This window comes from Rhagoletis pomonella, unplaced genomic scaffold (assembly GCF_013731165.1).
Source record: "Rhagoletis pomonella isolate Grant_MI unplaced genomic scaffold, Rhpom_1.0 Rhpom_scaffold_00003, whole genome shotgun sequence".
Taxonomy (NCBI): domain Eukaryota; kingdom Metazoa; phylum Arthropoda; class Insecta; order Diptera; family Tephritidae; genus Rhagoletis; species Rhagoletis pomonella.
In genome coordinates this window covers 46038995-46044796 of record NW_023458557.1, presented here as the reverse complement: position 1 = coordinate 46044796, position 5802 = coordinate 46038995, and positions in this window count along the sequence as shown.

Here is a 5802-nt window from a genome sequence, read left to right as displayed (position 1 = left end):
AATTTTTTCTTTCCACAACAAATTTTAAAGTTAAAAGCTACAATTAATGCCGTTATAACATTTTCAATATCTCAATTCTATCGACTAGGTGTATGGTGTCAAGTTAGCACTACATACCATTTTTTCTTAAAAAACGAAAGCTACAAATTTTTTCTTTCCACAACAAATTTACAACAAAAACACTACAATTAATGCCGTAGTTAACTTTTCCAAATTCGAAAAGTGTAGTGCTAACTTGACACACGTTTAAAAACGGAGGATGAACGAACACCACCGCAAAGCGTGCTGTCTTGCAAATACAGCCACCACAAGTGAACGATGCTTATAACAGCTCATACTGTGCACGATCATTCGGAGTACAGATTTGCCGAAGTCAATATCAGTATGAGCAGTTATAAGCATCGTTCACTTGTGGTGGCTGTATTTGCAAGACAGCACGCAATGCGCTCGTGTTCAGTCATCCTCTAATTTCGTTTAGGTATCGTTACTACTAAGCCAACGCCGCTGCTCAGTCATACAAAGCAGCGGTATTGAATGAGTATGAACAGTTGACGATCAACCAATGCCAATCCCTGCTTTACACATACGTATTATTGTTATTAGTATTAATATTATTGCGGCGGGGATACTCGCGCTGCGACCTAAGAAGATCTGTTGTGCTTAAGCCTATTTCTAATCACTCACACCTTAGGCTATTTAAAAAGTTATGCACTTTGGAGGGCACCATGTTTAAAATTTTGGATGAAGAAGACAATCGTTCCCCTAGGTGTATCAGTCTGCTATTCATGATACGTGGACAAACACATTAGAATATGCTCTAGGGCTTCCTCCACCAGCTCACAAAATGCTATGGACCATGCAAGTCCATTTGGGCTCCAGGCTTTGGAGACAGTCAGCCCTTTCGTTGCCTTCATGTCCCGGAACCCACCACAGTATTACGCTACTGTGGGCCTCCAAGTGGTTCAAAAGAGTTTTACAGCTATCCACAAGCCTGGTACCGTTTTAAAAGAGTCTAAGGCCTTTAACATGCCTGACTATCCGAGATTATATTTATTTTGGTCCCATTTGTCCTTCTACACAGACCTTGTAGGGTTTGTAGAAGGATAGCTCGGGATTATCCAGGAATGCCTTTTGGACCTCCAAATAATCCAGAAGGTCTCCAATTTTCTTGGTGATCATATTGGTCAGTCGTAGGGCGCTCCAGCAGGCCTCTTTCAAACAGAATAGACAAAGGAGGAATGCCTGTAATGACATAAAGGGCATCCGTTGGACAGGTGCCCATATCTCCTGTGATGGCCTCGCGGACCAGTCGGCGCAGCTTGCACAAGGTGGCACCCGCCTTTATTTTCTTAGCTTTTGACTATCAGGCCAGTGCCACATATATGACAACGGGTCTTACTACCGTATTGAAGGCCAATATGTTAGTTTTAATGATATTCCCCAAGTCTTACCATAAAATCTCTGTCAGGTGGATAACGGTGGACCTCAGTGAGTTTATTGGCAAGTCTTTTTCATCATACCAGTCTTCAGGACATATCGTCGCCTGGGTAAAAGATTGTCGTATGTTGATTTCGGCAGGTTGTGGGAAATCGCGATTGAAGTTTGGAATGCAATTTCTCAAAAACACGAAGATAGATATTCTCCAAAGTCTCTGAAAATGTTACTAGTTCACAAAATTCTTAAATTATTTAATTTTTAGTGTTTGATGTTAATTCGTTTTGAGTTTATGAAGGATTTTCTTTAGTAAAATTTTGTCGTAAGCGTCATTTGTCCACAATTTGGCAGCCACTTTGTATGAAATACGACAAAATGTGATCAACATTTCTACGAAATTAACGACACTTTTTACTCAATATCTCGGAAACTAAAGGAGATAACCAAAAATGGAGCACGCCATTTTTAAGATATTGATTAGTTAAATATGTCTGCATCACTAAATAAATTTTTACTAAATTATAGAAAAATTTGTAATCAATATCACGGAAACTAAAGGAGATATCTAAACACTGATAACACGAATCGAAAGACCTTATTTCAAAATATATACACCCCTATGCTGTAATCCGTCGTAGATTCGATTTTCCTACGAATCGTAAAATTGGTATGCGGAAATCCGCGTTGTCGTATCGTAATTTCGAAATTCGTAGGCCATCTTCCAAATTCGTAATGTTGGTATGCCTGAATCCGACGTAGCTGTAATTTTTATGTATTTGTCGGAAATTTTGTACGAATAGCAACTCGTGTCGGAGCAAAACAAATTGTTTTAAAGTGTGTAAAAGCAAAAATATGTATGTAAGTTGAAGTGTGAATAGAAAAAAACAATTTTATTAAATGTTTACAAAATTAACAGATCGAAGATCACAACAAATCGCTCGCAATACGAAAAACTGGTGGAATGCATGAGCGAAAGGCCGGACATTGTTCGAGGCTTTGTAAAAAGAGCTAAAGAGGATGTGGTGGAATTATGGGAAAGCGGTTCAAGAATTAAAGCGGCACAATATCTAGTGAAATGGAGGCCCTTAAAGAAGGAAGCTTACATTTTATCATTTAAGCTAAATGGATCAGAACGATCTCCTAGCAATCTCCTTTGTATATTAATGCAACTGTTAGCTGTTCTTCCTCCTGGGACAAAGGTGCCCCGGCCACTGAATCCTTTGTATTTTACTTAATTAAGGAAAAGTATTTGCAAATAATGATTAAACTAATTTTTTTAATTTCCCTATTCACTTGCGATTATATTTATTTTGATTTGTTTCTGTCAAAGCAGCTGATTAAGAACTTCGAATTTCACTATTTTAGTTGGCAACGCCGTTGATAGTTACGATCGGATAACAGCATACCAATTTTCGAATTTTCGGAACGGAGCTACGAATTCGTAACTACGAACTTTCGAATTGCAGCATACGGGTGATAACTTCATCTAGAACTAAAAATCGTCAAAATTGCGCTTACGACAAGCTTTTACCCAGGCGACGATATGTATATATACATACATATGTAGTTTCTAGTATATGCAGTTGCCCACAAAATAATAGGAGCGCGATATTTTGACCAGTTTTGGCTTTTTGTCTTTTGTTTATTTAATGTTTATTATTTTTTTATAAAAGTCTAGCTGGCTATACAACAAACACGATATAAATTCGGATTTCCAACTTTGTACAAAAATTATAAAAAATCTGCAAATATTCATCAAAATTTCAACCTTTGTAATCAGAATCTTTAGAAAAAATTTTGGTGTACAGTTTTGTAGCCCATTTAATTCTAGTATAATAAAGTGCAAGTTTCAACTTGCTAAAAACTCCCGTTGATTTTTGAGAATTTTTTCGGTTGAAGGCGTTTTACGTTTTTTCCATACAAAGTATGTTCGACAATTTTCTTTCATATGGAGGACACTGCCAGCCAAAAACTGCCAAAAATCAACGGGATTTTTTCAGCAGCTTGGAACTTGCACTTCAATTAAATGGGCTACAAAATTGCATACCACAATTTTTTCTAAAGATTCTGATTAAAAAGTTTGAACTTTTGGTGAAAGTTCGCAGATTTTTTTTTAGATTTTTGCACAAAGATGGAAATCTGAATTTATATGGTGTTTGTTGTACAGCCAGCTGGACTTTTATAAAAAAAAAATAAACATTAGATAAACAAAAGACAAGTAGCCAAAATTGGTCAAAATATCGCACTCCTGTTATATTCTAAACCACTGCACCTAGGATGTACATACGTATGTACGTATTGTATATTGGGAATATTGTGCTTACAAATCAGGTATGTACAGCGGCGGTCAAAAATGGATGAATGGTGTTGACACCGCTACGGCCAAAGGATGCGCGCACTTCCGCTGAATTAAGTTTAAGCGGCGGCTTAAACACGGGTAGATCAAATCTATATATTGTATGTACTAGTTATATCGTCACCTGAAATGCAAAAAGACGTAAAAACATCGTAAATGAAATGGAAAAAGTCGTGACTAATATTGTAATTTTTTTTTCATAAAATGATGGGAGTTGTAATTCGATGAAATCCATCATGTAAATCAAAAAATGAATTTTGAATTTTTTATTAGTGATAACTTTTTTCATTTCAACGATGATGTTTGTTACGTCTTTTTGCATTTCAGGTGACGATATGTACACATATGTAGGGTTTGTATTTGTGTTATTACCTTTTATTGTACTGTGTTCATTTCAACTTTGTAATTTTGGAAATTTTGGATTTATGTGATTTTTGTGGTTCGTCAATCAAACAGAAAATTTTCATTATTATTCAAACTTTTCTCGAATTGCTAACAACATAAAAATAAATTAAGTTTTGTTAACTTTTAATAAATATATTAAAAAAAAAATCTTTGGAATCAACTACATTTTTGGCGATCCTGCCAGGAGCACCTCAAGCCATTATACGTTTACGTATATCTTTGCGAACCACAATTGTGCCTGTGCTGATTTGAAAACATCACGAGAGGCCTGCGCGCCATGCAAGTCTTCAGTTTTGGCAAATTCCCGGAACTACAATAGAGGTTGCTTCATCCAGTGTCCAAGTTAGCGTAGCATGCAGGGATTGCAAACGCCACTACAATCAGCATCAATTAAAACTAACAGCGTCAGCATTAGCATCTGCTTCAGCTTCAGCTAGTCGCAGAAGCTGTTTTAACTACAACCACAACATTTACTTCATAACAGAGGAGAACTAACGATTCAAGTTCACCACTTAAGAAGCGGCGATATCTTTCCTACTCATCAACGCCAACACTAACTCCAATAACAACTACTGCGTACAACAACAGACAGCGACAGCGTTAGTAGCAGCAGGAAAATCAACGTGAACATCAGCAGTGTCACGTACCAGTTTCAGTGCCAGTAGTAGCAACGGAAGTAGCAGTAGCAGCAACACAAAAACGCTCAACAAATGAAGAACATAAACTTTAGACGCAGTTGATAACTCCGCCGATAATAGTAGTGATAACAACCAGTACTAGCAGCAGTGTAAATATCAACTATACAAAAGCAAAGCTCCTACCACTGGCAACAACAAGAACGGTAAGAAGCAATAGCAACGACAACGCAGCAACAATCACGTTGACTGTGCTGTCAATATCAGCAGTTGCAGAGCACAGTGAGCTGTTTCTTTTTATGTAATATTTTTGATAAATATATTTTTATATTTATTATTATATATATTTTAATTTTTAATTGTAAACACTCCTTATAGAGATTTTTTTGTGCGAAGTTATCATAATGTTTCGTTCACCCCCACATGATACACACACATCTACATGGACTAATAACACTGGACCACAAATTTCAACTTTTTCTCTTTACCAGAAACGCCGTTATGAAATTCTTATGTAAAATCACCCCCTGATTCCGAAAATCAAGGTTATTTTTAATTCTATGGTACCGTTTTTGAGATATTTGCAATTTACCGTTTTTGCAAAAAAAAAAAAAAAATTGGGTCCACTTTATCATATATATCTCAAGAACGAATTAAGCAATTCCAAAACGGTTTGAAGCTTTTAAAAGGTAATAAAATTTTCTATAAGCTGTACATACAACACTTTTTGCTAGGCCCTGTAGATTCAAAGATAACGAACAATCATTACCGATTTTTTCAATTTTTTTTGTAAAAATATAAAAAAAATTGTACTTTGCGGGGAAGGATCTCGAAAACCTTTTATTTTTTTGCAGATTTTTTTTTCTCCCTAAGCTCTGTTGTATTACAAAAAAAATAAGCTATCATCGAAGAAAATCGATGCAAAACTACGTAAGTTATAAGCGATCAAATAAAAATACCCAGGTTGCGCAA